Genomic DNA, 15,021 nt, shown 5'->3' with positions numbered 1-15,021 from the left:
ATATGCAGCCTGAGTAGACTAGAAGTGGATCTCATCCTGTGCCAACTCTAGCTTCCACTCTGTAGTCTCTGTGTGCTCCCTCTAATGATCTGTCTCCTACTATCTCTCCACTAGCTGTGCATCTCGAACTGCTACTGCAATGTGCAACTCTCCCAACTATCAGGAGGTCACATGAACCTACTCTTGGTACCTCCGTACCACATCCTACACCCCACCTTTTGGCTGATCTGGCATATCCTCATCTAACATCTTAGGTGCCTACTGCTGTGGTGGTGCCTGCGGCTGTGGTGGCACCTGCTACTGTAGAGCCTCCTATTGAGGGGCCTCCTCCTCTATCCTCTGCCTGTGACATTCGCTCTATCCACTCCCACTACCCCCAGCACCTAGGTCTGATCCCATCTTACATGGGGGAATCTACATCTATTGAACTCAGTACCAAACTTGTGATTGCTCATGTGGTTGAACTGGAGGCTGTAGCTATGCCTGCTGCTACTAGTGTGCCTATCTCTCTGTCTGCACTGCCTGCCTTGTCATCCCCACTAGATCTGTAAAACATGGGAATGGATGGCTAATCAAAAATGCCTAATATGAAAGCATCATCCTGACATCTACTATCATTGGCAAGTAATCCCACTGAACTACATCTAGGCTGCTGATGTTTATCATGGATCATCCTGGATCCATCCATGTTGGCCACCCCCGCTCGATGTCCTTCTGCAACCTGGCATAGGTGTAGAACTCAAGAAAAATATCTTGTGGTCGGCCATACTACTGCCACACTCAAGAGATCACAAATCTCTCCATAACAGATGTCGTCCTACCCACCAATGGTCGAGAATTAAACATCCATGGTAACTCTCTGGGAGCATCATCCTAGTCCTCTATCTCTCACTAGGGTTGCCATACAACAGACACTAGGTCATAAAGACGTATCCTCCACTGTTATGTCTTACCCAGGTGGGCCTGGGTAATATGCCCTCGATATCTACAAATATAGGGCTCCTAGGCATCCTCAAAAATTGGCCTACATACAGGGAGATGCTCCCAAGCCTAGATCTGTAACACATATACTCTCGCTGCCATGATATTTTTCTCATGGAAGACGACCTCATGCATCTCATGAAAAAGATGAACCAACATGCACTGACCCCACCCAAAGATCTCGGGTGCCTCAACCATCCTATGGAGATGACCCCCCACCCGCACTCCAAACCATGTTGTCCTCTATTAGGACATAAGAAATAGCTCAAGAATATAGCTAGCATAGATGCTAGCCTATGTGTCAGTCCATAGGTATGCATGAGCTCATCCCAGCTGATGGCCCTCCCCCTCGGTAGCTCTCTCCCAAAATCAACTGATAATGCCTCTATCCCTATTCAAGGCACTGTATCATAGATGACTCGAGTGCCATGGAAAGGAATCCTTAGAATCCTCCAGATGTCCTCCGGAGTGATGGTCATCTTGCCCATCAGCAAGTGGAAGGTGTTCGTCTCCAAATGAAAACACTCCACCAAAGCTATGAGTAAGTCATGATTCACCATCATGGCTGGAATTTGACAAAGAGAAGACAAATCCAATTGGGCAATGTGTTCCTAATCTGCATCATCTAGACTCCACAATAACTCTCCATATGGCAGATAGTGTGACCTTGTCATGTCCCCTTTTCAAATAATTAAAAATAATAAACTTTGCTAAGGCAGGCAGGCTCCAAAAAGGTGAAGTTTCGGCAAAAGGGGCTAATATTTGGAAAATAATGGACTAATAAATAAAAATTATTATTAAATTATATTTTATTAACCCCTCTTGGTTGTGAGTTAGGGTTATGCCCTCTTTTAAGGGGTTTGGAGGCATTTTGGGCTCATTCTAGAACTTGATTTTGCTCATTTCTTTGTTGTTCTTCAGAGGCTGCCAAACCTGTGGAGAAGGAGACCCAAGAATGGGAGTTTGTAGGTTTCTAGGAAGGCTAAGGATGGGAGTTTGAAGCCATTCCATGTGAATGCTCATATAGAGTTTTCCTTTGTGCTGAACAGTGCAGATTTGTGGATTTTCGAGTGTGTTTTTTTGTAAGAGTTTGGTGTTTCCAGTTGAGTATTTCATATCAGTTTGGATTGCTGCTGTATTTCAGACTTTTAGATGTTAAAATAGAGCTGAATATATTTATTTGTTCATGATTATACTTCTATGATAGATTATTAGTATTTTTGTGGTGTTTCTGGGTTATTCTATGTTGTTTTCGGGAGCCCAATGAGCATTGTTTTTATCCTCCGTTTGGGAGTTTTTGTGTAAATGTTATACAGATCTGAAAATTTCATTTTCTAGGCTGTTATGCTTCTTAAATTTCTATAAAAATTTCTACTTTCAGATTTACTAATAATATGTGAAGCTGTGAAGTTTTTGGCACTATTTTCGACATACCCGATTTGGGGTTTATTGAGAAATTGGTGGATCTTTGAAATATTGGTTGTTTGATTTTAAAGATCTAATTAGAGGCTTGAAATACCATATAAAATTAGAGAAAGGGACATTTTAGTGGTATCAGAGCAATGATCTTGCCAGCTTGAGGGTTTGTAGAAGTTTGCATGTCAGTTTTGACAACTACCCAGATCTTGCATGTCATAATTTATGGTTGCATGTTGCTTCTAATCAGTTGCATGTCAAAATTTATGGTTGCATGCAACCAAATGAAAGAGAAAAAAGATATTTGTAGCGAGAAAAGAATAAAGAAATTTTGATCAAACCTCCAGTTGAAAGTAAAAGTAAAAAATTCAAGGAAGGGAAAAGTATGGCTGATCCAGATGAGATGGCAAAGAAATTCTTCCAAGACATCCAAAATACTCAGAAGCAAACAGTGGATAGTTTGGTAGAAACTAGAGAGGCTTTGCGACTATTGAAAAAAAAATACAACGAGTTGCATCTATTAATGAGAAAGGGAGCACTTCAGAGAAGCCAAGAAATCTAAAAGCCACATCATCTAAATCAACCAAAACTATTTTCTTGCTTGCAGATGAACCTCTAGTACCAAATCCAGCCATTAATCCCATGGAAGAGGTTACAGATAACTTGATTGTATTAAGAGCTACTTATAAAGGCTTAGATGATGAATTTTGTAGTTCGGTTCTTTTTAGAGAATATGTGGATTTGATGAACACTTTGATGCCCAAGAAAGAGAACAAGAGGGAGCATGACATAAGTGGAAGAGAGCTCAAAAATAAAATAAGCAAGTTTACAGCACCTACTTTTGATGGAACAAATAAAATTTCAGCTAGAGCATGGCTACAAAAATTATAGACTTTCTTCACACTTAACCCCATGAAGGAGAGTGATTCTATTCAATTTGCAAGGCTACACTTGAAAGATGCAGCGTATGATTAGTGGTATCATGGAATGACTACTCAAGGTCATGATCAGGTAACTACATTTGATGATTTCAGTCAAAGAGTGATAGATAGATTTGACCTCAAGGATGACGAAGAGTACTTTAAAAAATTGTCAAAGTTGAAACAAACCAAATCAATTAATGAGTATATAGAAGAGTTTCAAAAAGTGGCTGTTATGGTACCTGATATGAGTGAAAAGAGGATTGTTTATCTTTTTCTTGATGGTTTAAAAGATTCTGTTAAGGGTTTGGTTAAGGCTTTCTCACCCTCAACCTTACAAGAAGCTATCAAAAGAAGCTTGCAACTTGAAACTTGCGTGCCTATGAAATCAGTCACTAATCAAAAACCCTCAAATCTTTGGCAACATAAGGGAAATTTTCAGAAAAAGACTTTCCCAACACTACCACCAAAAGATGTGATAAATGTGGCAAAAAAGAAGGTAAATGAAGAGACTAGGAGTGAATTACGAAGGAAAAATCTTTATTTTACTTGTAGAGAACCATGGGTTCTAGGACACAGATGTTTGGAGAAAGGTCAAGTGCACTATATTGAAGTTGCTTCAGAATCTGATTCAGATGAGCATGAGGAATTTCATGATACTAAGGAGGAGGTAGAAGAAGAGAAAGAAAAAGAAATCAGCAAGGATGGCACTTTAGCAGCATTATCAGGGGTTCCAAGATACCATCCCTTTCAAATTCAAGGGGCACTAGCAGGGCAAAGGTTGACAGTTCTTCTTGATAGTGGGGCAACTCACAATTTTATTGATGAGGGATTTGTCATGAAAAGAGGGCTTAAAGCAAAAGATTTTGAGGGATTCAATGTTAGTATAGCTGATGGATTCATTGTGCCTTGCACACAGGTGGTGAAATAATTCAAGATGACCTTAGGAGATTATGAGTTATGTGATGACTTCTATGTGGTTGGTATTGTGGAGATAGATCTTGTATTGGGTGTTCAATGGTTGCACTCTATTGGAGGCTATTACATGAACCATCAAACTATGGAGTTTAAATTTCATTCCAATGGGAAAGAAGTCATATTGAGAGGTTTATCGAATGGAACACCTAAGGTGGTCTCTACAAAGAGGATGGAGAGGACTTTTTGAAGAGGACAAGTGGCATGGGCAGCAGGAGTCATAATCCATCCAACAAGCTCTCCAAAGAATCAAGGTAATTTCCATTTTGAATTTCAAAATATTCTTGATAAGCATAGTATAGTTTTCAATGACTTGCCTCCAGGATTACCACCAGATAGAGGTTTTGAGCATGTTATAGAGTTAGAACAAGGTGCCAAACCAGTTATAACAACCCCATACCGCCATCCAAGAGGTTATAAGGAAGAAATTGAAAAAACTATTAAAGAACTCCTAGACATGGGATTCATAAGGCCTAGCTCTAGTCCATTTGCATCATCTATGGTACTTGTCAAGAAAAAGGATGGTACAATGAGAATGTCTATAGACTACAGGGCTCTAAACAAGAAGACCATAAAAAATAGGTATCGCATACCACACATAGATGAACTCATTGATGAGTTACATGGTGCTGTATACTTCTCAAAAATTTACTTAAGATCAGGGTACCATCAAATCCGAATGAGGAGTGAAGATGTGGAAAAGACTTCTTTTAGATGTCACTATGGGAACTTTGAATTTCTTGTTATGCCATTTGGCCTCACTAATGCACCTGCAACATTCCAATCTTGTATAAATAAGGTATTCAACCAGCATCTTCGAAAAATTATTTTGGTATTTTTTGATGATATCTTGATTTACAGTAAAACATGGGAAGAGCATCTAAAGCACATAAACACTATTTTGGAAATCTTGGAGCAGCAATCCTTCTATGCTAAGTATCTAAATGTGAGTTTGGTTTGACAGAGATCCTATATTTGGGACATATTATAAGTTCTAAAGGAGTACAGGTTGATCAACAAAAAATCCAGGCAATTTTTGATTGGCCTCCACCCACTAATCTTACACAGTTGAGAGGTTTCTTCGGGTTGTGTAGCTACTATAGGAGATTTGCCAAGGGAATTTCTCAGCTTTCTGCCCCCTTGACTAATTTGACAAAGAAAGGAGCTTTTGTTTGGACAAAAGAGGCACAAAAAACATTTGATAAACTTAAGGAGGTAATGAGTTCATGCCCTATGCTTGCAATTCTAGATTTCTCTTTACCTTTTGTTGTTGAATGTGATGCTTCTGGAGAAGGTATAGGGGCTGTCCTAACCCAAAGGGGACATCCAATAGCATTTGAGAGTAGAAAATTAAATCAATCAAAGAAAGGTTACTCCATCTATGATAAGGAAATGTTGTCAATCATGCATGCACTTCATAAGTTTAGAAAATATTTGGTATGTGGGAGATTTATTGTAAAGATAGACCATAATAGCCTTAGGTTCTTCTTGAACCAAAAGGATTTGAATGATTGTCAACAAAAATGGGTAAGCAAATTGCAAGCTTATGATTTTGATATTGAATACATGAAAGGAAAGAATAATGTGGTTGTTGATGCTCTCTCAAGAAAGCCCACTTTGTGTTCCTTATCATCTATCTCTGTTGATTGGAAAGTCTCCATAATTTTAGAGTATGCTAAAGATTCCTTTGCCACCAAGATTTTGGATAAGTTAGTGGATGATAATAGGTACAAGGTTGTTGATGAATTGATTTATTATAAGAATAGGATCTTCTTAGTGCCAGGATCAAAAACTAAGGAGAGGATATTGAGGGCCTTTCATGACACACCTTTGGCTAGTCATCAGGGATACTTCAAGACATATAGACAAATTCGAGAGTGGTTTTCATGGAAGGGTATGAAGAAGGATGTCCTTAAACACATTAAGGAATGTATGGTATGCCAACAAAGCAAGAGTGAGCAAAATTTTCCTGCAAGGTTGTTGCAACCACTTCCTATTCCTAAACAAAAATGGGAAAGTATTTCCATGGACTTCGTCACTGGGTTGCCCAAGGTTCAAGGTAAGGATTGCATATATGTGGTGGTAGATAGACTAACTACGTATGCACATATCTTTACTATCACATCTGATTTCAAGGCATCACAAGTGGCCAAATTGTTCTTCAAGGAAATTTTTAGATTACATGGCTTGCCTAGAAACATTGTTAGTGACCAGGACAGTAGATTCCTCAACTTTTTTTGGAAGGATCTCTTTCATTTGGCAGGAATTAAACTCACTCCCAATACTAGCTATCACCCTCAAAAAGATGGACAAACAGAGATAGTTAATAAATGGATAGAGGGATATTTGAGGAACTATGTTTCAAATCAACAACATGCTTGGGTGAAATGGTTACACCTAGGGGAGTATTGTTACAATACATCTCATCACATGTCTATTGTTATGCCTCCTTTCCATGCTCTTTATGGTTATGATGCCCTTTCTTTTGTTGATCTAATACTTTTCGATAGTAGAGTACCTGCAGCAAGTGATTTCGTCAAGCAAAGCTAAGACATAATAAGGTCCCTCATGGATAATCTACAACATGCACAGAACCAACAAAAGTTATATGCTGATAGAAAAAGGATTGAAAGATCTTTTGAGGTAGGAGATTTGGTATTTGTTAGGTTGCAGCCATATAAGCAAAGCACCTTGAAGAGGAGTGGGGTAGAGAAACTCAAGCCAAGGTTCTATGGGCCTTATAAGATCATCAAGAAGGTAGAAGAGGTAGCTTATGAATTCGAGCTCCCACCAAATAGAAAAATATATAATATTTTCCATGTATCTTGCCTAAGGAAGGTTCTAGGCCAGCAAATCATAGTATCTACAAAATTACCACCTCTTGATGATGAAGGGAAATTAGTTTTGATACCAGAAGAGATTTTGGATATAAGAGAGAAAAGATTGAGAAATAGGAGCATTATAGAGCATTTGGTCAAATGGAAAGGATTACCACTAGAGGATGCAACTTAGGAAAGAGCACATATTCTTGAGAATTCCAACCTTAATTTCTTGAGGACAAGCAATATTTGGGAGGGGAGGACTTGTCATGTCCCCTTTTCAAATAATTAAAAATAATAAACTTTGCTAAGGCAAGCAGGCTCCAAAAAGGTGAAGTTCTGGCAAAAGAGGCTAATCTTTGGAAACCAATGGACTAATAAATAAAAATTATTATTAAATTATATTTTATTAACCCCTCTTGGTTGTGAGTTAGGGTTATGCCCTCTTTTAAGGGGTTTGGAGGCATTTTGGGCTCATTCTAGAACTTGATTTTGCTCATTTCTTTGTTGTTCTTCAGAGGCTGCCAAACCTGTGGAGAAGGAGACCCAAGAATGGGAGTTTGTAGGTTTCTAGGAAGGCTAAGTATGGGAGTTTGAAGCCATTCCATGTGAATGCTCATACAGATTTTGCCTTTGTGTTGAACAGTGCAAATTTGTGAATTTTTTGGTGTGTGTTTTGTAAGAGTTTGGTGTTTCCAGTTGAGTATTTCATATCAGTTTGGGTTTCTGCTATATTTTAGACTTTTAGATGTTAAAATAGAGCTGGATATATGTATTTGGTCATGATTATAATTTTGTGATAGAGTATTAGTATTTTTGTGGTGTTTTCGGCCTATTCTATGTTATTTTCGGGAGCCTGATGAGCATTGTTTTTATCCTCTGTTTGGGAGTTGTTGTGTAAATTTTATACAGATCTAAAAATGTCATTTTGTAGGCTTTTATGCTGCTGAAATTTTTATAAAAATTTCCACTTTCAGATTTACTAATAATATGTGAAGCTGTGAAGTTTTTGGCACTATTTCGGGCATACCCGATTTGGGGTTTATTAAGAAATTGGTGGATCTTTGAAATATTGGTTGTTTGATTTTAAAGATCTGATTAGGGGCTTGAAATATCATATAAAATCAGAAAAGAGACATTTCAGACTTAAATGCAATGTCTCCAAAGACATCTTGCACGCACAATAAAAAAATAACAAATAAATGATCAGTATCAAGTCAAAACGAAGCATCAAAACGAAATAAAATGCAATTTTTAAGTGCAAAAGTCAAAACTGTCATGGAATTTCGCATGAAATTCATGAAATCTCGCACGAAATTATACAATTTTGTGCAGAGACATTATTTCTTCACGCAAAGAATCCTGCATTCACACAAAAAAAGAGTTTCTCGCACGAAGAAATCAATGTCCACATGAGAAAATAAGATTTCATGTGAAAATTCAATCACTTCGCGTGAAGAATCTCTTTGTTCACACGAAACCAAATTCCTTCCGTGTGAAGATCCTCATTGCCGCGCGTGAAGAAATAGATATCCTTGAATCCTCGTGCGAAGAAAGAAAATCTTCGGGCGAGAAGAGATCGGTCTCGCATGAAGAAAGATTTGACCCCTAAAAAAATGCTAAAACATGCAATAAATGACCTCAATATACTTAAAAACAAAAGTACAAAGATGGGAAATCGATGACTCACCGGCGGTCTGTAGTCTGCTGGCTGGCTGTGTCATCTAGAGCACTCAAAATGATGATATCTCACGTTCACTACCATGTCTCTATCAGAGCTAAAAATCACTACAAGAAAAAAGCAAAATTGAATTGAAAATGACCCTTCAAGCCCTTATATAGGTGTTGACCAAATTTTTCAAAGTTCTCGGATTTGCGCAAAAATCACACCCCTGGCTAATTGGACCGTTTTGAATCCATTTTTGGGACCAAATTCGAAATTTGACACACCTAAGAGCCTAAAAAATGTGTTTTAAAATTTTAGGGACCGACGCGATCAAATGCTTGTGCAACCCAAATCTTTCTAATACTTTGTGATTCTTAGAATCCTTTCAACTTTACATTCTCCATATTTTCAAAATTTATTTTGAAAATAGTCAACTTAAGTCAACTATGGCTAAATCTGGTTAAACTTGGTCTTTGTGACCTCACAATCATTTCAACTCAACCCTAAATCTTCTTTAGATCATTATCATCTCTTCTAGATTCTGTTGAATCTCAAATTTCTTCTACATCTCATGATGTATTGCTTCAAATCAGATTTCTGGTGTGTCATCTTTCCATTTCACTCCTGAGGGGGCAGGATGATTACATCATTGAATACCTATTGCTTGGGGCATCTGGTTCCCATCTTATGTCCTTATCACTTGGGATATCTCATCACTCGAGGCATTTTGTTCCCTTCTATTTGGCATCTTTTCCATCTATCTTATCTTTTCATCAATTGATCAACTTTATAACAACTCTTCTCAAAGTTCAATAGATGGGTATTGGGATAATCTAAACCCCAACTCCTGAGGATCAAGCATCATTTTGGAGATGATTCTATGACTCATGATTGGACCTTGTTATCTTTTTTTCAATCTCTTGGGTATCTAGGTGTTCTATCTGGATCCTTGAACGTTAAGCTCCGTTCTAGAGATAGTCTTCTAAATGCTTTCAATCTCAGGTATCTAGGTGTTCTATCTGGATCTTTGAAGATTACGCTCTATTTTGGAGATAGTCTTCTAAATGCTATTATTCTTGGGTATCTAGATGTTCTATTTAGATTCTTAAAGGTTAAACTTTTTTCTAAAGAAACCTTTTAAATGCTTATCAATTTCAGGTATCTAGATGTTCTGTTTGGATCCTTAAAGATTAAGCTCTGTTCTAAAGATAGTCTTTTAAATGCTACCAATCTTAGGTATCTAAGTGCTCTACTTGGATTCTTTAGGATTAAGCTCTGTTCTAGAGATAGTCCTTAAAAGCTTATAATTTGGTCTCCATGTCATCAACTTCGAAACCAATCTCATCTTTGCATCATGCTTTCTGATTTTCTTTGAATTGAACGTGTTGCTCACACATTCATTCAAAGAGGGACAAAATGTAATACCCCAAAATTGGCTCATTGCACTGATACCAATTATGGTCTATTTCTGACTAATCCTAAAGTCCTATTCTAATAGGGAGTTCTCATTCTACTATTTTCTACTTGACTTAACTGCTAGATGTAGAAAACCCTAATCTGCATTCATCATATTTCTTATTTAATTCCTATAGTACGTACTCATATTAGTTGCATTAAACCTACTTGATTTAATTATAATTTAATTTTAAGTATTTATACTTTATTAAATTCAATTATTTCTTAAGGCTAATGTACTATGGAATTAAATTTATTTAATTTAATAAATACGCCTATCTTGATTAATTAAATGTAATTATTTAATTAAATGGGAAAGGTATTTCTAATTAATTAAACTAAATTATTTAATTAAGTGGAGTACTTACTTCTAATTAATTAAACGAAGTTATTTAATTAAATAGGAAGTCATTCCTAATTAATTAAATGAAGTTATTTAATTAAATAAGAAAAGTGTCTCTAATTAATTAAAAGATTATTTAATTAAATAGAAAAAGTAATTATGAGAGCATATCTCATTTTATTAAATTAAATATCTCAACAAAATCTCTCTTCAGTTCAAAAAAGGAAATTTGCAAATCAGTATTGATAAAAAATGAGTTAAATCAGTTAACTCCTTTTTCTACTCAAATTGAATCAGTTAACTCCTTTTTCTACTCAAATTAAATTTGTTAACTCCCTTTAATTTGGGAATCTCCCTTTGTGACTGAACTTCACCTTTAATCCTGACCGTTGATTGAAATCGATCTCAACCGTTGATGGATTCCAAGAAAGTCTATTTAAGAGATCCTCATCTCTTCATTTTGAAAGGATGAATTTGGAGAATTTGCATCAAATTGCTGTTGGAATTCATACTCACATTTGCTCATATTTTTACATACATCTTGCATTCTTAGTTTAAATTCATCTAGCTTAATAATGCATACATTTTTAGTTTAATGTCTTTTATTTCTTAGATTAATTTCTTGTACTTCATCTAGATTACTTGCACATTCATATAGCTTAAATTGCATTTAAATCCTTCATTCTTACATGGTCTGGTTGCTTAAACACCTCGAATTTGAGGATATCTAACCAGAAATTCCCTTTAGATAGAAAGCAACAGGTCGCTTTACGGGCTAATTTTTGGATGAACAATCTAATGTTCATTCCAGGATGAATGCATATATAATGACCGTGTTGAAGTGTGTGTGTGTTAGTAGAGGCCACATATTCATGCATACACCTATAGAGTATGCCTCTTTGTTCTAAGTTATAATACTCATAGGTTGACCATGGGAATTTCTTAGGAAAAGCCTACATTTGATGCATTTACAGAGATGTTAATTGTTGAACAATCTCACTTGATAGATTTGGGACTTCTCACAACATCAAAGACCAAAGAATTGGTGGCTAGTGATGAGCACCAATCAAGTCAAGGAGGGAGAAGTTATAGCAACAACATGAAGAAGTAGTGGAAGAAAATATCACAATCTGAGACACAGCAATCCTCCTCACAACAAGGCAATTTTTCTTCCAACAAGAAGGGAAGTAATGAAAAGAAGGAAAAACTTTTTTGTGCATATTGCAAAAAGCCAAATCATGATGAGCATCATTGCAAGACTAAGAGAATTGATGAGTTGAAAAATCTACTTAAGAATAACAAATTTCAAGTGCCAAGTACTTCCAAGGATTCAACTCCAACCTCTTCAAATGGAAAAGGGCAAGCACTTATGGAAAATACAACTTCTTCTTTAGAGTGGATTCTTGATTTAAGTGCCTCCTATCATATGAGTTCTTCAAAGGGAGACTTTTCTTCATTGAAGTAGTCATAAGTATCGCACATCTGCATGGGAGATGATACCAAAATGGAAGCTGAAGGAAGAGGACATGTGAAAATGGAAAATGGGGAATTCAAATATGTTCGCTATGTTCTAAACCTTAGCTCCAATCTCCTCTTAGTTTATCAAATCACTCACCTTGGAGATGGACACAAAGTTGAGTTCCTTCAAGGTTCAGTGATGGTGTGCAATCTTAGAGATGATTCATTGGTTGTAGTGGGGAAAGTCAATCATGACAAGAGGCTTTATTCCTTCTCCCACTTTGTGCCTAAGTCTCCTTCTCAAGCCTTGTTGACTCACTCTAATTCTCAAACTACATTATGGCATGATCGGTTTGGTCATCTTGACTTCTGCTACCTTTAGCGAATTTACTTCAAACACATGGTCAAAAGTCTACCTAACATCAAATTTGCTAAGCATCAATATTCATCATGTTTAGTGGATATGCATATTGAGGAGAAGAATGATAAAGGAAAGTCTTCTAGAGCACCAGTTGTTCTCGAGTTGGTTCACATGGTTTTAGCAAGACCCTTTGCAATGACATCAGTCAACCAAGGCCACTAAATCCTTACTTTTGTTGATGACTTTTCATGATTCACATGGGTCTACTTTCCTCATCACAAAAGTGAAGTGGTTCATAAGCTTCAAGCCTTTAAGACTCATGTTGAACACAAATCAAGGAAAGGCATCAAGGTTCTAAGGATGGATAATGAAAGAAGATATGTGGACATAAGACTTAAAGAATTTTGCAAACTTGAGGGGATTGATCTTCAGAATCCACCAACATTTAGTCCGCACAAGAAAGATGTTGTAGCTATGAGGATTAGAACTCTTAAGGCAATAGCAAGTTGCATGATAGAAGCCAAGTCTCTTGATCCAACACTTTAAGTTGAAGCCATTAGTAGTACTACTTACATACCTTATAGGTCTCCTCATAATGCCTTAGATGGAAAAACTCCTTTTAAGGCATGGTGTGGCAGAAAACTAGTTGTGAGTCACTTCAAAGTATTTGGTTGTCCAACATGGGAAAACCTATCTTCCAAGGAATATAAGGCACCAACACCTAGGCCTTATACTTTCATTAGGTATGAAGACTGTGTTAAGGCTTACAAACTTATGGATCCAAAGACTCATGAGATTTTTGTGGAGAAGGATGTTCACTTTGAGGAAAGTTCACCCAACTTATCCTCCAATCCTCTCTGCACTTCATACACTATGAAAACTAATAGTGACACTAGTGATAGTTCTTTAATAGATTCAGATGTGGGTTTCTATTGATAGTTGCAGCAAGAGGTCATGGCATCAGTATAGTCCACATGCATACATTGCCATAGTGATAGGTCTAGCAAAGCAAGGTACTTCTTGTCTTCTAGCTCTAGCTTTAGTTGACAACTACATGGTAGACATTGGAGGTTTGATTGTGGAGTCACACACCATAGAATTGGAAGACATCCTTGATGATTCACATCTTCTCTTTGATAAAGATGATCCTTCTATAGTTGTTGTGAGGGCTCACTCTAAACCTCATGTCCATTCTCTACATGATCAATCTTTATAGGTTTATGTGAGTGTAGATCTTTATTAATAGTAGTTGTCTGAGGTCTCTTTATGAGTTGAGGAGATAGGTGGCTCATTGGGATAGGTTCAATAGACATTCTTGCTAGATCAGCATTCATTTTTTTTAGTAGTGTTGGAAGGGGTAACCATTAGAATCGACATAGGGACACTTAAGTAGGTTTCAGGGACACCATACATCTTTAGGATTGTACTTTTTCCTTTTTTTCTTCCAAAGGGGAGGAACATCATTCTACACTCATGGACTAGCTTCTTCCTTGGAGCAATAATCACTGGTTCACATTTTGCATTGGGGGGTAGGCGGACTACCTTGTCTCTCTTCCTTTTCTTTCTTATGGGGGGGACTTTTTCCTCTTATGAGGTCTTGTTCTTCTCATTCTTCACTATTGTATATACTATATGTATATTGTAATGAGGGGGTCTTGATTATAACATCCATCCATGCATCCCTTTTCATCTCTCTTTTTGTGGGAGGGTTTTTCCCATGAGGTTTTCCCTCTTTCTCTGCTTTATGAGAGATTGCATTTTCATTATGTACATGGGTACCTAACATGGCCTAGTAGCTGAGACCCATCATGCATTGCATCCTAGTTTTCATAAGCTTAAGGGCATTCCCCTAAGTTACACTTAAGGATGGGTGTTGGTGTAAATACGTATTTACTATTAACACTTTACTTTACTTAGGTTAATGCATTGTTTTATTATATTGCACTATCTTATTATTTATTTTGTCAAACACTTAGGAGTTTGCATACCATTATGAGTTGTCATGTTGACAACATAGAAGTATGCAACTCTAATTTAGCACATGGTGTCTACAACACCAGAGTTTGCATCATTCACTAAGTTTTCATGTAGACAACATAGTTATTTGCACTCCCTTTTTATCACATGTTTTCTACAACATAAATTTGTGTGTTACAGCTTTGTAGGCTTATCCCTTCATCATCGCACTTACTTTCGTGCTTAATGGAGGATAACCCATATCTGGTGGACATGTGCATGGTTGTATGACTTATCATGTAGCTAATTCTTAGGCAATCTACATGCATCTCAAAAGCCTTTATATACAGGCACTCCTAGTGTACTTTCATTACATCAAATGAATATATCATCATTTTGATCATACTCTTTCTAGTCTATATTGTGCTTGTATTTGAGTTCTTTGTTCTTGGGTGAATTTTTCCTTAAGGAAAATTCTTACATATATATAAACAAGAAACACACACATATATATATTGAATAACTATTATAGATAAACACCCATATATATTGAATAAGTAATTTGATCAACATGTGTAATGTTTAAATGCATGTACATGTGTATAGGTTTTTGGAAACTAAAATTCAAAAAATTGTTGTGTTGTCACTAATGTCAAATCTATTGATAAGAC

The sequence above is a fragment of the Cupressus sempervirens genome, chromosome 11 (genome assembly GCF_028749045.1).
Source record: "Cupressus sempervirens isolate cs-2001-9-10 chromosome 11, ASM2874904v1, whole genome shotgun sequence".
Classification (NCBI taxonomy): domain Eukaryota; kingdom Viridiplantae; phylum Streptophyta; class Pinopsida; order Cupressales; family Cupressaceae; genus Cupressus; species Cupressus sempervirens.
This window is presented reverse-complemented; position numbering follows the sequence as displayed.